General features: G+C 47.9%; 1 protein-coding gene across 39 annotated transcripts in view; it reads right to left on the reverse strand.

Annotated features, from left to right (window-relative positions):
- Window positions 1-17,937, reverse strand: part of SORBS1 (sorbin and SH3 domain containing 1) — a 221,890-nt gene extending 203,953 nt beyond the window's left edge. For 38 of the 39 annotated variants that reach the window (XM_011235436.3, XM_019808494.2, XM_034663005.1 and 35 more), the window contains exon 1: window positions 17,820-17,937. The gene's annotated coding sequence lies outside the window, so the exon portion shown is untranslated. Of the gene's footprint in view, window positions 1-16,354; window positions 16,491-17,819 lie in introns of all 39 variants that reach the window. The other variant, XM_034662977.1, reaches the window with a different exon arrangement.
- Window positions 17,938-20,937: the final 3,000 nt, after the last annotated feature.

The raw sequence follows: 20,937 nt of genomic DNA on the forward strand, positions 1-20,937 counted from the left end.
TAACTCCATGTCATCCTCCTCCTCTGGAAAGTCCTTCCTTCTCTCCTTTCCCAGGGCTCTGTCCAAGTCCTCCTCTGCCAGGAAGCCTTCTCTGCACGGACTCTGTTTCTAAAGGTCCAAGGCCATAAGTTTCCCAAAGATTGGCTTGGGGAGGGAAGGGGAGGAAGGGAAGAAGTTCCCTGGCCTGAGAATTTCCTTTCTGTGAATTCAGGAAGATTAACGCCTCCCCTGCTCCACCCCGGAATGGAGCACTGACCGCAGATGTTGCGTAGGCTTGGAGTTTACATACTCATTATGTCAGAGTTCCATAACCACCCTGAGATGGGCAGGATCAATTGGGACAGCTTCCTCTCCCCCGCAACTCAGTCACCCGGAATCTCACCTGTTGCTCACTGCCCACTCACTCCAAGAAGACAAGGAAGAAGACCATGTGGTTTCTTCCCTCCCCTTCATGAGAGACCTCACACATCTCCAGCCCAGACCCTTCCTTTTGCCCCAACTCTAGGACCGTAATGACTCCACGGTCTCCAGTCAGCTTGAATCCTAAGGTAGAAATGCCTACTGACCAAAAACTAGAACTCAGGAGAGGAAGGAATAGGCTCAAGGTCTCACCCAGTTCGGAGGCAGGGCTAGGTTAGAACGTGGGTCTCTGGGCTCTAGACACGCCATGCCTCTTCCCACACCCTCTCTCCCACCAGCTGTACCCCCTCCTGTCTCAGGTACCACAATTCTCCCAGGCTCTGAAGCCTCCAATCACCTCTGCTTCTTCCCCTGCCCTATTTCTCTCATCCTCTTATCACCAAGACCAGTAGCCCTTTGTGATACGGGCCTGCAGACCAGCCAGCCCCAGCCTCCCAAGCCCACTGCCTGGTTCCCATCACCTCATGACAAGGAGCCCAGGCTGAACTCCCCAGAAGCCCATTCTACACAGCAGACCCAGATTCCTCTTCCCTCGAACATACCTTTTCCATGCCACTCTCTTGTCCAGCAACCTACCATGGCTCCTTGTCCCACTGGATCAAAGCTCTCCTGTCCAACACACCCGGGAACCTCGTTCACCTACTCCAGCCCACCTGGTTTTGCCCTGGTCCCCTAAATGCCCTCTCTCCTCTCTCCTGGATGATCTCCCGGCTCCCTCCCTAGACCTTTGCCCATGTCACTCCCCTCCTTTGGCAAGTCTTCCCTCCTCCCCTTCCTCCTATCCTGTTGGCCCCTCCATGAGGACACCTTCCCTGACCGCCACAGCCCACAGCCGTCTCTGACTCCTCTGCACGTAGTCAGCACTACGCAGTTAAGGGCGTAAGCCTGGTGTTCTCCTGGCCTCATGTTGTCCCTGTACCGCCTGAGCTGTATGAACTTTACCGTCACCAAACTGCAAATGGCCACCTACCAACTTGGCCACGTTCCTTCCACCTCCAACCTCAGCCTGGCATTCATTCCACAAATATTATCTGAGTGCATCTGATGGGCCAGAGAGTCCTTGTCCTTGCTCTTGAAACCCTTCTTACCCTTCAAGCAATCTAAAATGCCACATGCTCTGTGAATACTTCCCCCAACCTCCCCACTGTCCCCCACCCCCCCACACCCCCCATGAAGGAGTCTTCGTCTCTCTACCTTAGGATGTCCTGGTTGTTCTCCAGCCAATCTCCCCACCACCCCCATGTCCTCCCTAGACTCAGACCTTCTTTTCCTCACCTACAGCTGGGCTTCCTACAATACCCTATACCAAGAAGATGCTCAATGAATAGCTTTCACAGTGAACTGAAAGAAACAGAATATGCCCAATTCTCAGGCCAGTCTGGGCTCCTGGGGGCCCCAAGCTCCCTACATCCAAGTGACCTCTTACTGTTCTTCCAAGATTGGATTTGGGCCCAGACTGAATCAAATGACCTCTTATCATTCTTCCGAAATTAGGCTTTCCTCTTTAATTACACCTTATCTAATCACACTCTATGTGGATTCTAATTACACAATTACTTCAAGCCTTGGGGAAAGAAAAGAAAAGAAAAGAAAAGAAAAGAAAAGAAAAGAAAAGAAAAGAAAAGAAAAGAAAAGAAAAAAGAAAAGAAAAGAAAGAAAGGGAGAGAGAGAGAGAAAGAGAGGGAGAGAGAGAGAAAAGGAGGGAGGGAGGGAGGAAAGGAGGGAGGGAGGAAGGAAAGAAGGAATGTGTATGATTACACAGGTAAGTAAACATGTCAAATACACATATTTCTATATGCCATATGCCATTTTTCTGTTCATATGCCATTTTGTAACCCAGAAAATATAGTCCATGGAGGGGTCTAAATCACATTAAGGTAAAAATCTCATTGGATAGGAAGAGATGAAGGAGAACTTCATGGAGAGCCTGACCCTGAGATGGGTTTCAAAAGAGGCTTGAAGTCAGTGGCCATCCCTCCCCCTTCCCCTCCTGCAATGAAGAGGGGGCTGCATGGTTGGGCACGGTAGATTTTGAAAGCATGACCAGCCTGATCCCCCCCAACCCAAATATCCACTTTGTTCTGAATCCAGGCACTCACTGCACTGTCTTCCCCTTAGGGCACGTGTACACAATTCTCTCCCCAACTAGACTATGTCCAACCTGCAGGCAGGGGCCCGTCTCAGCCATCTTGGTATTCCCAATTCTCAATCCCTCCCCAAACCAGCAGTGGCATCTAGCAGGCCCTCCCCCAGCCTTATACTCCCAGCCTTATTAAAGTATTTACCTCTCCCAATGCACTAAGACTTCTCATGCCACCCCGCCTTTGTTCATGCTGGTGCCCATGTCTTTTATCAGGAACGCCGTCCTCTGGTCCTCTTCCAGCCCCCTCCCACCTCCATGGTGGCCCCCACTGCAACTGCTACTTGCCCTAACTTTGTGTTTATCACACCTGGGCACAAAAACCTTTTCATGTGCCTACCACTCCCTTCAGACCAGGTCACCAAACTTTCTGAACACACCTTCCTGTTAGTAAAATAGCTTTCAGCATATTTACTTATAAGTTAATTATAAAATCTGTACTACTATAAATAGGAAAGCTACATCTTTCTTATGTTTGAATTAAAGAATAAATAGAACTTTAACTGATGTTTTCTTCCTGCCACTCAATCGATCTCTTGAGAGCTCACCCACTGCTCTAGATTAGGAACAGCGTGAGGACAGCAGGGTTGTTTTGTTCTCTTTATATTCCCAGAATCTGCAACAGAACCCAAAACTTAGTAAATGAATTAATTTGCTCACAGCCAGTGAGCCCCTTCTGTGGGCCAGGCACATGCTGGGCACTGGGGACAGAATGTGGCTGAGAAACAGCCCTGGCCACGGCCATCGTGGATCCTATAGACTGGTGGGGTGGGCAGACAAACAATGATTTCCCAAACAAGTAACAAAGCAGCTGAGACAAATGCTGTGAAGAATGTTCTGTCCAGAACCACTGAATCATGAAAGCCTCAAACAGCAGGTTTTAAACTGCTCCACGGGATCAGAGATGGCTTCCCCAGGAACATGCTGCTGCAGGTGACATCTGAAGGATGAGCAGACCTGGCTAGGTAAAGGGACGAAAGAACACTCCAGGCTAAGGAAACGGTCCAGGCAGTCTGGAGGCTAGATGGAGAAGCTAAGTGCCAGGGACTAACGGGCCAATAACATAAAATGAATGAACAAGCCCCAAAAGGATGGTGAGTTCTCCTCCCCTTTACTCCCCCCTCCTTATCAAAACAGACCCTAGCTTCCAACCTCTGAAGGGGTCGCTCAGTCCCAACACTGCCTTTGGACCAAGCAGGCAGGTGGGCCTCCTCCAGACCTCCCAGCCAGCCCTGCCAGGAGTAGGGTCCCACACCCCTTCTGGGAAGCTCAAAAGCCCTAGGAAGACACTCCTGGAAACCATGCTTGTTGCTATGGGCACCACCAACCAAAGGCTTCTGGGCAGTTTAATTTTTTATTTATTTATTTTCTAAGATTTTATTTATTTATTTATTTATTTATTTATTTATTTGACAGAGAGAGACAGCCAGAGAGAGAGAGAACACAAGCAGGGGGAGTGGGAGAGGAAGAAGCAGACTCTTAGCGGAGGAGCCTGATGTGGGACTCGATCCCAGGACGCTGGGATCATGCCCTGAGCCGAAGGCAGATGCTTAACGACTGCACCACCCAGGCGCCCCTGGGCAGTTTAATTTTTTAAAGAGAGTATTAAATATTTTACATCTTCTAACAGCACTGGTTCTTCCTTGCCACAATGGAAAGGCGCACCCAACGAAAATACCCATCAAGATAGCCCAAGGAGGTGCGCACACTGCTATCCAGAGTAACCTCTGGATTTCCTGGTTGCCCAGGTGTATGTTCCTTGTGGCAGCAACCTGGGGAATCCAGAACCACGGCCACAAAACCTCTTCTTTACTGGAGCCCCTCTGACTCCAGGAAGGGAAAATGATTCACAACAATGCTTCAGGTGAGTGCTGAAACGGCCACGACCTTACGAATTCAAGATCAAACCAAGACCGTGGACAGTACCGTAGGCTGGCAGGCTGCGGGGCCTCCTCCTGCAGCAGCTGTTTGGAAGAGGAGCCCTATCTCCTCTCCGTGCTCAGGCATGACTAACATTTCCCAGTTCCTGGGGGGCCTCGCCCCCTCACACCTGCCAGTCCTGGCTCACTCACGCACCATGCCCAACATAAAGGCCCCACAAAGCAAACACAAAACCGTCCTAAAAGGCCTGAGACTTCCTTGGCTCAGGCTCACAGGCCTGGCAACCCGTCTGTCAGCAGCTGGCACCCAACCCTGCTTAGGCCCTTGGGCCTCCCGAGTCCAGCTTTCTCTAGCTACTCTATCTTCCGTCCCTGATGGGGTTTTTCTTTCTCTGGAGACTCCATTCATTTTGTCCTGCTTAAAGTGGCCCAGTTCCTCCTTTTGCCTTGGCTTCTCCATCCAGATCCCTGGCCTGCTCTCAAGCCCACTGTCCAGGCCACTGGGGCAGTGACAGATCTCCCAGCTCCAGCTCCGGCCTGTCCCACCTCCCCACCGGCTGCGGGATCCTCTCCTCTCGCCAGCCTTCTGGGTGCACTGTCTATAAGGCGAGGCGCCCGCACAGAGGAGTCAGCAGTGTATATGTTACAGCAGCCTGGGAAAGACTCCCAAACATCAGCATAACACGCAAGTGTTTACATGGTCCCCCCTCCATGTAGCATCAATAGCCACAACCCCCGACCATCATTCTGTGCTCACAGGAAACAGTCCCTCCACCCTGGATCTGCCCTGGACGGAGGAAAGGCAAACTCCAAAAGGAGAAGAGCAATCTGCATGTGAACGAGTTCTTCACAGGTCACGCTAGGAAACCGCCCGGATGCACAGCTGCCAGGTTCCACACAAACTGCAGGCAACAAGAGAAACTGTTTGGATTTCAACAGATACGTCCTAGTGACCCTTCATACTGGGAAACCAAACTCAAAGGCTGGCCTCCAGGCTGATGTTAATAATCGATGCACTAGGCATTACATAAATGAATAATGAGTTTGCGCACTGACACACGGGCAATTCCGGGATCTTCTAAGCACCCATTCCTGTCACGGCTGCTCTGAGCTAGAACATATCCGTGAAGGGTGGAAAGTCACCGCCCAGATGAGAACGAGACTGGCAAAGCCAGGTAGAGGATAACATACAAGTCTGTAATACTCCTCATCACGGTCCTCAGGCAGCATGTGTATGGCACAGTGAGAACCCACGTTGCCAAGAGCAGTGTCCACCCAGGTCAGTCCTGGGTCCACCATCGCCAGACACCTGACTTGGGGTCTGTCACTGGGCTTCTCAACCACCTGCCCTGTGTGCCTCACCTGGCCAATGTGAGATGCCATATCGGTCAGGTGCAGCTAGAGCGCTGTCACCTCCCCCGCCCCCACACACGCTGTCATACCACAACCTTCCCACCTCAAAACCTGAAACAAACAAAACCTGCTGAATGCCTGCTGGGGAAGCCAAGAGCCCCGTGCTCTTGCTGTCAGAGTGAAGAAGGAAAAAGCTGGGGAGGGTGGGGGCCATGTCTACATGTTTACCGACACTCGTTCGAAGGATGCAATGAGGCCGAGGCTACTAAAGCGCTTCTTAAACTAAAGTTCCACATGCAAGCAGGGATTCGCTGATCGAATGGGGCGACCTCCCAGCCGTGGGGCTATCATCAGAGCTCCCTTTCTCCTCAAAACGGGGCACCCTGAGCATATCAGGCCACACCAGGTGGACCTGCTTGCAAGTCTGAGCAAATCACCAAGCGACAGAAACCCCAAAGAGAAGCCTAGGATCCAGCTGCCAAATCACCCAGGATCCATCCCTTCTCTCCTCCACACACCTCTGCACATCCCTCTGCTCCACGGGGCTGTTGGCAAACATCTGAGACCCCACCCCTCCAAGGTGGAAATACAGTAGGGGGAGAAGAAATGTTTGGGGACAGGAGAAAGGTCCATGGGTAGTGGCAGACCAGAAGGAAGGGGACATCAAAGGGATCCTTGTTCAAGTGTCAGTGACCAGGACTGGGATTCGGAGAGCTTCGCTGGCATTTTTACATCAGCTCTTATGCCCAAAGCAGCCCCTGGCTTAGACACATTCAGTTCTGTGCCCCCCTCCAGGTGGTCAGTCAGCTCTGCAAACACAGCCTCACCTGCCAATGTTCTTTTTCTGCTCTACAGTCTCCTGTTTGAAAATGCCTCCTTGGGGCGCCTGGGTGGCACAGTGGTTAAGCATCTGCCTTCGGCTCAGGGCGTGATCCCGGCGTTGTGGGATCGAGCCCCACATCAGGCTCCTCCACTATGAGCCTGCTTCTTCCTCTCCCACTCCCCCTGCTTGTGTTCCCTCTCTCGCTGGCTGTCTCTATCTCTGTCGAATAAATAAATAAAATCTTTAAAAAAAAAAAGAAAGAAAGAAAATGCCTCCTTGACTCCAGTAACTTGTCTCCTTCTCCTCAACACAGCATCCAGCACTACCACGCATCAGGCAGTCTAAACGCTTGCGTCACTGAATCACCCACAGTCCTGTCAGGAGGTACCGTTACTTTCTCCACTTGACAGGTGACACACCTGAGCCACAGAGGAGCAGCCGGCTCTGGGAAGCAGCAGGCACAGGCTGTGGACTCGGGCAGCTGAGCACACAGGCCACGCTCTTCGTCACTCTGCTCCCCACCTCGCTTCCAAGCAAGAAGAGCCAAGCTCCATGAGAACAGCTCTGTTCCCAGCTCGGGCCCATCCAGCGACACAACCTAAAACAAATGGCTTTTCTCTGCATCAGCTGCCTCTGCTGTGAAACAAGGCTAATCACAGATGCCTGGTCTAGAAACACAGAGGCTTAGCTCTGTAGCCCAGTGCAGGCTGCCCAAGAGAACTTCCTGAGATGATGGGAACTGGTGTCTATGAGCACGGGAAATGTGGCTGGTGTGAACGAGAGACTGAATTGTAAACTGTATTTCATTTTAATTAATTTAAAATGAATATGGCTGGTGTCTACCACACTGGAAAGCTCAGCTCTAGTCTATGATTCTAGGAGAACAGAGGCCACTTCTCTTTGGTCACCACTCTATTCTCAGAGCCCAGCGCAGACCCTGGTGTATTGTCAGTGCTCCGTAATTATTTGTTGAACAAATCAAAAGCAAAGGACTTTTCAGGTGCTCTAAAAAGACTTCCTCTGCCACCCCAGAATTGATTTCCCAGGCTCCCAGGCCAATGGACATCTAACCTTGGCTTGGCAAGCAGCTCAGGGCCTCCCAAATGCAATACAGCAGGGAATGGCTCTCAGGATGAAAAGTGCTTCTGCGAAGCCAAATTTATCTCCCTGAAAGGTCTACTTACTAGTCCTGGCACATTAGCTCAGATTTAGGAAAATGAAAATAAATTACGAAAAAGCACTTAAACGTTTGTAAATACTATAAACACAGGATTATAGCTATCATTCACTTTCTTAGTTAAGATGAACCTGAGCTTAACTTGTAACAGTATGAGGTCGATTAAACAAATACATGACGGTGACCTGTTTGGGGGGGGAAACAATCCTCTAGTGTCGGGGCTGTGGTACAGAACGGCTCTCTCTGCTGACTTTCCCATCAGTGCCTTTGAGATTTGGGCCTCCAGTCCATAACTGAGCCAAGGAGCATGCAGCTAAACTCCCAAGGAGCAAGGCCTCATTCTTCGAGCCGGGTCCGGGGATTCTGACAGAGCACCTCCTGTTTCCGTATCTCCGTGATGTACTCATCACGGTGGAAAAGCCTAACACATACCATACACCTACGCACCAAGGGCTATGTCGGACGCAAAGATACAGAGATGACTACAATGTGGCCCTCACAAGGAGCCCGCCATCCAGAGGGAGAGATTAAAACTGCAGAGTACCAACTGTCAGGCACGGAACTACAAACAAGAGAAGGACATAGAAGCCACAGTTGTTCAGTGTGACAAAAGTCCTAACAGACGCATATATAAAAAACTGACCTGGCAGCCTTGGAGGAGATACCCAGAAGGATCCAAACACCATGCCTTGACACAGCAGGTACTTACAGCAGTAAAGTGTATCAAATCTTGACCAATAGCTCATTTCAAGGCTGGGGAAACCAAGACCTGGAAAGGTTAAGTGACTTTTCAAGATGACCCAGGTCATTAGTGATGGGGCTGGAGATAGCACCCGTGCTTCGTCTCTCCAGCTCAATAAGTGTACAACGCCTCATGGTGCTGCTTATCCTACACGGCACAGGGAGAAGGGCTCATCTGCAGCCTGTTACTAGGTCCATCTCAAAATAAACAGTGGATTTATTCTTATAAGATTGTATGCTTGGGACTCTCTTGAAATCTCACGGCTAACTGTACGCATACCATCTCAGAAACATGCATTCAATCAGTTAATAAACGTTTCTTGAGAATGTATGCTATCTCTAGCAGGTACCAGTTTAAGGGCTTGGAGAAAGAGATGAAACATCTAGTTAAATCGGAGGGTTAAACACCCATATTTATCCCTGCTCTCTCCTAGAACCCCACTAAAAGGACAGTAGAAAATTTTGATCTTTAATGGAAAGATGACAATGGCAGATGAGATCTATCAACAGAATCCTGGAAGACAGAGAGCTGACGGCCCTGCAGTGGCTGATTCAGGTTTCTGCTCTGCTAAGTGCAAACAGGGGAGGGAGACACTAAGCAAGTGGGAACTTATGCCACAGAAACAGAAGCCTCAGGAATTGAAGGCACCAAGGATTAAGAGGGGAGGGGAGAGGCGCAAAAAAGAGAGTCTAGACGCTAAAAGTTTGTTGAAGGAGCACTTATAGCCCAGGGTCGCCTCTCCTACAACCTACTCAGCCTGGTAACTTCTCTCCCTCAGGCAGAAGAAGGCAGAGATTCACTGTTGAGGCAAACTACACTAGAGACTCTGGATTCAGACACAGTTGAGGGAGGGACACAGCTGAGAGAAGAAGGGAGAGAAGGGGGCAACCTTCAGAAAAGGACAGAGTGAGTGAAAGTCTGCATACCAAACAGGGTACCCAGCCTCCTTTCCCATAAGGCTCCCACAATGCAGGACATCCAGGCTATAACACCCCCAGGCAACATTTATCTTCAGGAAAACCCAGCATCCCCCTGAGAAAAGATCTATAGGCACAGACATTTAAAGCAAGCTCTCTTCTGGAAACCTACAATGAAGATAAGTCCCCTTCCTTGTCACACAAATGCCCAATCAGCAACCTTAAAATATAAATGGACAGTTAAGGATCAGTGGAAGAACAGCTCCAATGAGAAATTCAGTGACCAAAACAGGCAGAAAAAGGGGCTTGGAGGAAACAAAGACAAAGCAGAAAAGAGCAAAAAAAAAAAAACCCACCAGAAACAAAAACAAAAACCTAACCGAAGTGAATTTATTGCACCGATGAAACAAGAACAAAATACTAAAAAAAAAAACAAAAAACAAACAAAAGTGAGCATCAGAGAACAAGGGAGTTCTAGAAAGTAAACATGCACGCATGTTTCATGCAAAACCACAAAAACATAAATTTGAAAATTCAAGAGGGTTAAGAATGAAGCTGAAGGTGTCTCTCACAAAGTAAAACAAAAATAAAATGTAAAACAAGAAATAAAAGATTTTAAAATTATAAACTCAGGGCACCTGGCTGGCTCAGTTGGTATAGCATGTGACTCTTGATCCCAGGTTGTAAATTCAAGACTCACAATGGGTATAGAGATTACTTAAAAAAAATAATAAAATGTTTTAAAAAATAAAATAAAAATAAAAATTGTAAACTCAACCCAGGAAGTCCAACACCCAACTAATTGAGGAGTTCCAAAGACAAAAGAAAAGGGGCGCCTGGGTGGCTCAGTTGTCAAGCATCTGCCTTTGGCTCAGGGCATGATCCCAGAGTCCTGGGATCGAGCCCCACATCAGGCTCCTCCGCTGGGAGCCTGCTTCTTCCTCTCCCACTCCCCCTGCCTGTGTTCCCTCTCTTGATGGCTGTCTCTTTCTCTGTCAAATAAATAAATAAAATCTTAAAAAAAAAAAAAACTTATCAAAAGAAAAATATAAGAAAATTTCCCAAAACTGAAGAATGTGAGTCTTCAGATCAAAGCAGCGCACTAAGGACCCAGTACAATGATTTTAAAGGCAAGAAAATTTCCAATACAGAGAAAGAGAGACGATCCTAAAATTTTCAGTGAGAAAAAAGCAGGTTACCCATAAGTGATCGAGAATCAGAATGGCATCCGAATTTTTGCCATTAATATTGGAACCTAGACGACAGTGGAGCAATGCTTTCAAAATTCTAAGGGACCATGGCTTTCAACCTAAAATTCTAGGCAAATCAAATGACCATGTAAATATGGAATAAGGATATTTCAGCAAGTTTGAAGTGATCAACTTCCACAGACCCTCTTGGGAAATAAACCAAGAAAGAGGAAACAGAGGAGCCAGCCCAGAACAAGGTAAAGGAACCCAGAATGAGAAATAGCACAGGCCTATAGGTCAATTAACTCAGAAAAGAGGAGAGAGTTGGAGGCCTCTGGGAGGGAGGTCTCCAAGGGGAAAAAATGATAATAAAATGAAAAGGAATATATGTTATAAAACACAGATGTTTTAAAATTCTGTCAGAAACTTTGAGAATTAGTAATAAGTACATAGAAAACTAAATAGAAAAAAGAAGGCAATTATCAACAACAAAAAAATATGTACAAGAAAGGAAATATCATTATAGCACAACTATATGACTCAGCCATGAATACTATTTACACAGCCAAGATAACGTAAGCATTGATGTAACCATATTGGGAGGATAGGGTGAACAGATACATGCAGGGAGAAGAGGAGAATAAGGGCTCCTCTAATCCATGGTAGGACATCAATGAATAATATCCAAATTGAACAATCAGGAAATAGCCCTGTAAGCAGGGAACTCACAAATATAATAGCAATATCAGGAAAAATAGCTAAAAGAATTGGAAGTGACTGTAGTAGGCAGAATAATGGCCCCTCAAACATGAAGATGTCCATATCCTAACCCCCAAGCCTATAAACATGTTCCCTGGTAAAGGGGAATTAAGGTTGCAAATGGAATAAAGGTTGCTAATCAAGGGACCTTAAAATAAGGAGATTACCCTAGATTATGCAGGCAAGCCCAAAGTAATCACAAGTGTCCTTAAAAGTGGAAGAGGGAGGAAGAAGGGAGTCCGAGGAAGACCGGACTATGTGAGAGCGATGCAGTGGGAGGGGACTCAACCAGCCGGCTCTGACAGAGGAAGGGGGCCAGGAGACAGGGAATGCAGGCAGCCTCTCTAGAAGCTAGAAGACGCAAGCAAGGAAACAGATTCTTTCCAAAACAGAACACAGCCCTGCTACCACCTTTATTTTAGCCCAGTGAGAACTTTTTCAGACTTCTAACCTACATAACCATAATATGAATTTATTTTGCTTCAAGCCACTGTGTTGGTGGTAATTTGTTACTGCAGCAATAGAAAATCACGTTCAGTGACTGACTCTGGGGAGTAATCCCTGGAATGAGAAGGCGTGACACAGCGTTTCTTTATAAGCCTTGCAGTGTTACTTGACTTTTAAAAGTATATATATATATATGTATATATATATATATACACACACACTATATACATATGTATACATACTACATACACATATACACATATATACATATATATAAATAAAATATGACTTTGATGTAAATTAAAATTGAATTTCAAAAGAGATGAAACACAGATTCTGTCTTGCCAGATCTCACAATCTGGTAGAAAAGACAGACAGGGAACCAACCGGCTACCACTGAACACAGGAAGCAAAGCACCTCTTTCAGATGTGAGGAAAGTCTGAAAGGAGGAGGAAGCAGCCAGGCAAAGGAGAAAAGGTCTTCTGGTGAGGAACAAGTCCCGGTGGGAGGGAGAACCTGGTCTTTGGGGACATGGATGAGGTCTTTGTGATTGGGACACCCAGTGGGTCTGGCAGAGCCAGCGGGAAGGTGGGCAGCTCTCCACACCACCTGGTTTGATGCCTGCCCCACTGCTGGCTTCTCCAGCTGGGCTATGGGACCTGCTGTGCATAATTCAAGTGGATATGGACAAGTGAAGGCCCAATATAAACACAGCATTTTCCTGGACCATCAGTTGTACTCAATAGCAAAGCATATTTTTAAAAAAGATTTTATTTATTCATTTGAGAGAGAGACAGAGAGAGAGAGGGCACAAGCAGGGGGAGGGGCAGAGGGAGTAGGAGAAGTAGTCTCCCCACTAAGTGGGTAGCTAAATGTGGGGCTCGATCCCAGGACCCCAGATCACAACCTAAGCCAGTCAGATGCTTAACCGACTGAGCCATCCAGGGGCCCCAACAGTAAAGCATTTTAAATACCTTTATACTAAAACCAGCACATACATATTATAGAGTAGACTACAAAACTCGTGTGAATTTTTAACATATTAACTAGAGATTTCAAGGCAACTACTTGCTTGCAAGGCTAGTTTTAGATGCTAAACTATCTGCTGACCACTGAGCACCAAGACTCAATCTTCTCTGTAATTAATCTGAGTCAGAAGAAAATTTTAAAGCACTACAGCAAGCATCCATCAAAGCACCTGAAATTCACACCTGCAACCCATCAGTAGGCGCCAACCCTCCTTGCACCTACCTTCCCTTGGTTCCCAACTGAGATGAATCAGAAAGTTGAGAAACATCTCATTCTTTTCCAAAGGGGTCTGGGTCTTGCCACAGACTGCTGGGTTAGCCCAGCTTAGGCAAACAAAGAAAAACCATCACACTGAATTCTTAGAAGTATTCTCTTGGCCATAAGCCCACCCACCCCACTCCCCAACTCTAAGCATTACCAGAATCGCAGACAAGAGCCCCAGCCTACCATCAGCACCCCCAACCTTTACAGAAGAGGCCCCTGTCGGAGAATACACTGCAGACACTCTTTCCATGGAAGGAAGTCAAGAAATAGGGCACATCTCTTGGGAGAGGGTGTCCCTTGTGTCCACAATACAGGGGTGGAAACTTTTTCTATTGTTGTAACTGTTTTTATTATAAAAACAATAATATCCACATGACAGTGAGCTGGGAAATTTTTTTTCTATAAAGAGCCACTACTGACCACAGAAGAAAAGGGGGGAGGGGAGGTGGAAATCAATGGAAGGCCACACAGAAAGAAGTAAAAAGCAATTTAATTGGGTTTGGTTGGTTGGTTTGTTTTGTGTATAAAACACATATCCACACATTGAAAGAGAGCGAACTCAACTGACTGTAAATTAAGAACAGAGAAGATTAAATTTTAATAACAGTAAATACATTAAAATACACTACAAAGCTGTATTATTGATAGTAAAGAAAGAATGGGGGAGGAGGGTAAGAAGAAAGACAAAGATATCGCAGGAGGAGAGAGAAAGAAATGCATAAAGGAAGAAGACGTGCGAAAGCAAGAATGGGAAGACAGTGAGATACACAGACACACAGGCCTATCCATGCACAAAAAGAGGGAACAACTCAAGGAATCTACAGAGACACTTCAGAGGCCTGACCAACAAGCCAAAGTAAACTACACCACACAAGCCAGCTGCTGGCTTGGGCTATAGACTTCAAAGTCTAATCACCTTTCATCCTTGCCTTTCAATGGCTACTGATCCGGTTAACCACTGTTCGCAGCTCTTTAATTGCTCATTGAAACATTCAGAGGCTTAGTGCAGGTCCCAGGGCAGAAGCTCCCCTCACATACAGTTCAGGGAATCAACCAGCTCCAAGCCTGCCCTTTGAAAAGGCAGTCCGTGAAACACTAGCTCATAAAACATGCAAAACACCGATGAAAGTCAGGGGAGAAAACGCTGCTTGAGTTGAAAAGAAATTCCACGGAAAACTTTCTTTCATTTGGCATTTAAAAAACCCGGGACTTCAGCAGAACTGGGTCCCACCTCAGCATTCTCTGGCATCACCACCAGCACACCTGACTTCCCACATGTTCGCGCTCTGTGTACGCAGCAGCTCCAAAGGCTTCAGCTGACCCGACAACAGAGCAGCCTCTACCACACACTCCGCAGTCCGAGGGTCAACAGGAGATCCCAAGGAGACTCCATGTCAGCCCCAAGCCCAGGCAGGTCCACCCATTCCCACCCCTGTCTAAGCCAAGCCTGTTCTTGCTTTCTTCACCCCAAGGGCTGCAGAAATCTGCTATTTCACAGCTGGCTAAAGCCCCCCCTTCAGCTCCTTCTGTCCCTCCATTCCTCCCTCCTCCAAGCTTGGAGGCTGTGTTTTCCCCTTCCCCACCTGACCCCGCCTCCAATCTCTCCCTTCTTCAGCCCTATTTCCTCCTCACTTTATACCATTTTAGAATCTCAGAGGGAAAGAGAGTTAAGAGTTACATCTAGAATACAGGACCTAAAATCTACCCACCTGGGTTCCTGTCCCAGCTTCGCATCTTGCTACCTGTGTGACTTTGGACAAATCATCAAATTTCCCAATCCCTCAAATTCTTCAGTGAAGGGGGCAAAACCTGGCAATCATTGTTTTCTTCCAACTTATGCTCTAAATATCTGAACATTCGCCTGTATAACCATAAATAAAGCAGTGAGTTAAACATATACAGGAAGGGAGAATGAATTCTAGAAACTCCTTTTCCTTAGCATTATGCCAATTCAAGTCACTCCAGCAAATCACCGCTCAAAGTCTGCGCCTCTCACTCCAGATCACTCTAGGTCTTAAGTATTTACATACAGTAAATCCTCATAAATCGTACTAATTGAGGAAAAGGTGAGACTGAAGCCATCAGAAGCCCAAGTCCTAGAATACTTCTTTCATGCCATTGAGCAACATTATGACTTTAACATCGTTTAGCTAACAAAAAAGAATCTTAAAATGCCAAAAAAAAAAAAAACAAAACACAAAAAAACCGGACTTGTGAATCTAAGACCAGTAACACTGTTAGGAACCTGGGAAAATAGTCTGCTCCAAAGCTTTCTGCTTTTTTTCAACAAGGATACAGGCCCAGAGTGTGGAAGCCACTAGCCCAAACCCCAAAGCAGGTTGGTGGCCAGGATCAAAGCCAGCTGTCCTGTCTCTGGTCCAGAGTTCCTTCACCAAAGTTTTTTGGGACCATCCATTTCCTTTTACAGAGACAGATTAAATCCTCAATGACCAGCAAATCTACATCCACGTCCAGGGAAGGGTCCAGAACTAAGTTTGGATGACCAGATGATAACCAATGCTACCTGATAAAAGCCTTCTTTCCTGAATCCTGCCCATTCATACTCTGCAAAGAAAACCCCAGACTCTGCTGTCTATACACTACTCTATTTTAGGGAGGGGGAAAAGGGAGCGCTGAACAGTTCTTTGTTCTGCCAGCAAGAAGCAATCTGCTCATCCCTTCCCAGAACTCCAACCTCACTCCCCATTATTCTCAATCCCTTCAGAAAAGTTCACAGAAACTCTCCAAATAGCCAGAAAGAGAGCAAGTTAGGTGATCTGGCCAGCTGGGGTGGGCTTGAAGGGAAGATGACAATACCCTCCCAGCACTTTGCCCTACAGGGTAGAAAACATTTCTTTTCAGTTGCTAATTCCCTGCGGGGGAAGTCACCAGAGACAGCTCAACTCAGGGCCCTCCAGCTAAGAAATGAGCTCTCGGCAACCCCAGGAGAACTACCCCTTTGCTAACCTTCCACTCTAAAGTGCCCAGAGCAAAGATGCCAACAGACCCACTCCTCCCTGCCATCCCCTTAGGCCAAGAGCCTGAGACAGCAGAGCTTGGCTGGCAAGGAACTATTTAAGGCAGCATCAAGAGGGTGGGGCAGAAAATTGCTGGCAGCATCCTCTTCCTCCACCCCTCCCTCAAGCCAACACACACACACACACACACACACACACACACCCTCTCAGTGGGTAGACAGTCCTCTGTCTCACCTGTGTCTCTAAGGGCTGTAGACCTGGAGTCTCCAAATGTCCAGCATGTGCTTTCTGTCATTGAGGCTGCTGTCCCCATCTGCTGCCCACTCCACTTTTAATCCACTCCCTTCTCTTCAACCACCACCAAGCTTCCCTTCCAATCAAAAACACAATATTGAATCTAAATAGAGGAGCTCGAAACCCAAGGAGAGTGGAGACAGACAAGCCATCCCTGCCTGGCCTTCACTTATGAGAGGAAAAGGGACACGAGGCGGGGGGTGATGTCAGAGGCTTGACTGCCAGATAGGTTCCATGGTGTCTCTAAATGAACCTCCCTCCTATTGACAGTGAAATCAATTCTGGCAATTTCAGCAGGTCGGCCCTGTGACTACAGGGGCATCCCAGCGCTCAGTTTAAAACAAAAATCCAAAGGTTCAGCCAGAACATGCTGGGAAAACACAGGGTCTGGATAAAAGGAGCCAGGCTCAGTGGGATCCCTTCTGCTTTTATGTAGCAATGTAATAGCGTAATAAATTCTGTCTGCCCGAAGAAAGCATGCACTGGTGAATTTCAAAGCCATCTTACGACAGTGGATGCGGGGGGGGGGCAGAATTCGACAGCACATCCCCCCATTAAAGGTACATAATGACTTCAAGCCTCTCTCTCCCCCTCTATCTTGAATGGCGCTACCGCTTATCAAGGAAGCCACATCGTTAAGCAGCCAAGTGGGAGCTAGTGATGCCGAGGGAATTCGGAGAAAGGAGTTGCTTTCCGTCCATGTCGGTGATGAGCTTAGCCTAGCAAGATGCTGCCAATCACTCCGGGGGATGAGGCAGCATGGGCGGATGGGCACGCACGGGGTTCCCGGACCCACACACGTACCCGCTCATTCAGGCGGGTCCTAGGCCAGACGGATCGTCCTAGCGCCCCTCCCGCCGCCCTCTCCTCCCGGGGGATGCTGATGAATGAACACACCTGCGATGCCTCCATCCTGTCGCTCGCTCCCTCCTTCTTCCTCTGGCTGCTGCAGAGGAGCCCCTCCTCGGTAGTTTCACTTTACAGCGTAAACCCACCCGAGCTTTGATGTCTCCTCCACCCACCCATATCGCAGCCAGCATGAAGCAGGCAGACGTTCTCTCCTAGCAGTGGCCATGATCGCACGTACACCCACCCACAAAAAATAAAACATCCTGAATCCCGGAGACCCCCGCACCCTGGGGAACTTTCCTGGAGAGACTGGGGATCCACCCTGCAGGAAGGAAGGTTCGGCTGAGGGGGACCACGGTTTTCCCCGTGACCACAGGGGATGCTCTGGGGGAGGGCGTCCCCCAAGTCCTTCCAACAGCTGGCCCTTTAAACGCGCCTCCTCCGAGCGCGGAACAAAGGCGCCGCCCGCGGGGGCCGGGCCGCCGCACGCCCCCGACGCCGCGGCAGCAGATCCGGAGAGCGCGGGCGGGCGAGCGGGCGGCTGGCGCGGGCTTACCTTGCGGGTCTCCAGGCGGGCGGGAGGCGCGCGTCCTGCCCCACTCGCACTACACGCTGCAGTTGGCCCCGCTCTGTTTTTCTGGGACTCGGCGCTGACTTCACCGACTCTCCGCGGCTGGCCAATGGGCTGCGGCGGCCGCCCCCTCATTAGCATGCGTCTGGAATCGTCCACTCCGGCAGCGCCGGGGCGGTGGGCGGTGCCAGGGGGCGGTGCCCGGTCCGGCAGTGACAGGAAGGGGCGTGTGCGCCAATGGGAGGCGAAGAAGCGCCCCGCCGCCCCGCCCCGCGGCATTGTGAGCGGAGAGCGTGGGCCCGCGGATCTTCAGCTACGAGGCGCGCGCGGTCTCAGTAACCCTTTCTGTCCTGGCCGGCCAGTGGCTGGGCCCGAGGCTGGCCCCGCTCGCCCTCTGGTCCTTGAGAAGGCTCGCCCGCGGGGAGCTGGGAAGGAACCCAAGGCATAAAAATAACAGCTAACGTGTCTTGAGTACATATGTTACTTATCCTGTGCCCAGTTTGCTCATCTGTAAAATGGTATAATAGTAGGTTGTAGTGGGGCGTCTGGGTGGTTCAGGCGGTTAAGCGGCTGCCTTTGAGTCAGGTCATGTCCTAGGTGAGATCCAGTCCTGCTCGGCCTCCCTGTCCCACAGGGAGTCTGCTTCTCCCTCTCTCTCTACCCCTGCTTTTGCTCTCTCACTCTCTCAAATACATAAAATCTTTTTTTAGAAGTAGTAAGATGTAGTGAAGATTAACATAGTTAACCTATGTAAAGCATTTAGATCAGTGCCTGACCTTTGTGCTACATAACTGTTTGCTACAATCATAATTATACTCTGTACCAGCCAGTGTGCTTTATGCTTCCTGGATATTTTCTCATTTGACCCTCAGAGCCTTATGAAAAAGGCACTGTCACTAATCCCTATTTTTCAAGTGGGAAAACTGTTGAGGTTTAAGTGGCTTGCTCAATGTCACACAGAAATCAATGCAACCAGGATTTGAACCCAGGCTCTGAGATTTCATTCGTGCAACACACATTCAGGGGCTCCATGGTGAGAGGCTCTGGGGTTACAGCGAAAAGCAGTAAAGCTTCCCGTCATGAGGCTTCCAGGGAGACAAACAAGTGAAAAAATAAAATCATCTGCAAAGTGAAACAGAGTGAACAGAATAAAACATGGTAATATGCAAGAAGAGAAGGGTACTTTGTTGAGTTCAGAGCTAACCACCGCTGGGCATACCATCCTCACCTCCTCCGGTACCCCCTCAGTGTTACAGCAAAGCAATCAGAGAGGGGAAGCAGCTTGCCCAAGATCTCAGGGCCAGCAAGCAGCCACGCCCTGCTTCCTACATCCCCGGGACATCCCTGAAAGTAGAGCAGTCATCCCTTGGGCTGAACAAAACTGAGTTTTGTCAGCTGCCATTGACAAGGATCTTCAGCCACAGCACATTCCCAGTTAACAAGCTGTGTGTGGTGAGGTAAAGACAGGCCTTAATGACTGCACGGGCTGATGGGAAACACATCTGCTAAGGTTCTTAGATGTCAAGGAACAGTGACGGGTTTTTGCTGAGCATCGGCTGTCCTCTTCCGTGTAAAGAAAAAAAAAATTAGAACATTCATAACCACCTGGGATCTTACTGTACAACTGAGGAGACAAGACACCACCAGGAAACCACTCAGCCTAGGGAGCTCCCAGCCCATGTCTCCTTCCACTTTCACCTTATCCTGTGGCTTTGCAAAGAAGACTAGATTAGGAATCAGGCTTCCCAGGCTCTCCTATTAGCTTACTCCATGATCTAGGCAAGACAGTTCCTTCTGGGCCTGTAAAGTAATTAAATGACTTTTAATCAAGCACATCTAGTCTGCTAGGCACTATTCTGTACTTGTCCTGAGAGCTTCACATGCTTTAACTCACACCACACAACCACCCCAGGAGTGAGTCCTATTGTTATCCTGAGGTTGTCCACAGAGGAGGAAAATAACAGGGAGAGAAACCAGATAAGTTGCCTACCTCACAAATTCAGGGCTACACCATCCAGAATTAAAAAAAAAAAAAATTAAAACAATTCAAATGTCCAATTTTAATTGGATAAGAAAACCTATCCAGGGGGCGCCTGGGTGGCACAGCGGTTAAGCGTCTGCCTTCGGCTCAGGGCGTGATCCCGGCGCTGCGGGATCGAGCCCCACATCAGGCTCCTCCACTATGAGCCTGCTTCTTCCTCTCCCACTCCCCCTGCTTGTGTTCCCTCTCTCTCTGGCTGTCTCTATCTCTGTCGAATGAATAAATAAAAAATCTTTAATAAAAAAAAGAAAGAAAGAAAAGAAAACCTATCCAGTACAACCATATGACAGAATACCATACAGTCACAAAAAATGAAAAAGTACAGTGATACTGACACACGAAGATGTACATAATATATTATTGAATAGAAAAGTAGATTGAAGGGTGCCTAGGTGGCTCAGTCAGTTAAGTATCTGCTTTTGGCTCAGGTCATGATCCCAGGGTCCTGGGATGGGCTCCCTGATCAGCAGGGAGTCTACTTCTCCCTCTGCCCCTTTCCCGGCTCATGCTCTCTTTTATCTCTCTCTCTCAAATAAATAAATAATATCTTTTTTTAAAAAAGTAGATTGAAAACTAGTTTAATACTGCAATCCCATTAGAACTATTTTTTATGGGATTCCGAGTAATTATTTTTTGCTCATCTATATTTTTCTGATTTTTTTCTTAAAAACATCTATCAAATTGTTTGATTAAAATAAAACCAATTAATTTTAAAATGAAAAACCAGACTCTACCTCTGGAAATTTTATGTATAGACAAGTTCATCCCTGCAAGTGGGAAAGTGCCTTGAGGAATCTTAAGCGAGGTCTAAGTCTTTGAGTCATCCCTCAGATATTGAATTCTGCTGGTTCCAGTCTGTGTGCTTATGAGATAAATGGAAAAATACTGGAAGGACAGGAGAGAAGAGAAGAGGGAAAACAGAGAGAAAGAAAAATCCTACTTTCCTTCAAGACTCATCTCAAATGTCTCCTCCAAGAAGCGTTCAGAGTCATGTTCTAAAAACATCTTAAAACTGAAAACCACCCAAGAAATCAGCAAGTGTTATTGTGTCGATTCATTTTT

The sequence above is a fragment of the Ailuropoda melanoleuca genome, chromosome 6 (assembly GCF_002007445.2).
Source record: "Ailuropoda melanoleuca isolate Jingjing chromosome 6, ASM200744v2, whole genome shotgun sequence".
Taxonomy (NCBI): Eukaryota; Metazoa; Chordata; class Mammalia; order Carnivora; family Ursidae; genus Ailuropoda; species Ailuropoda melanoleuca.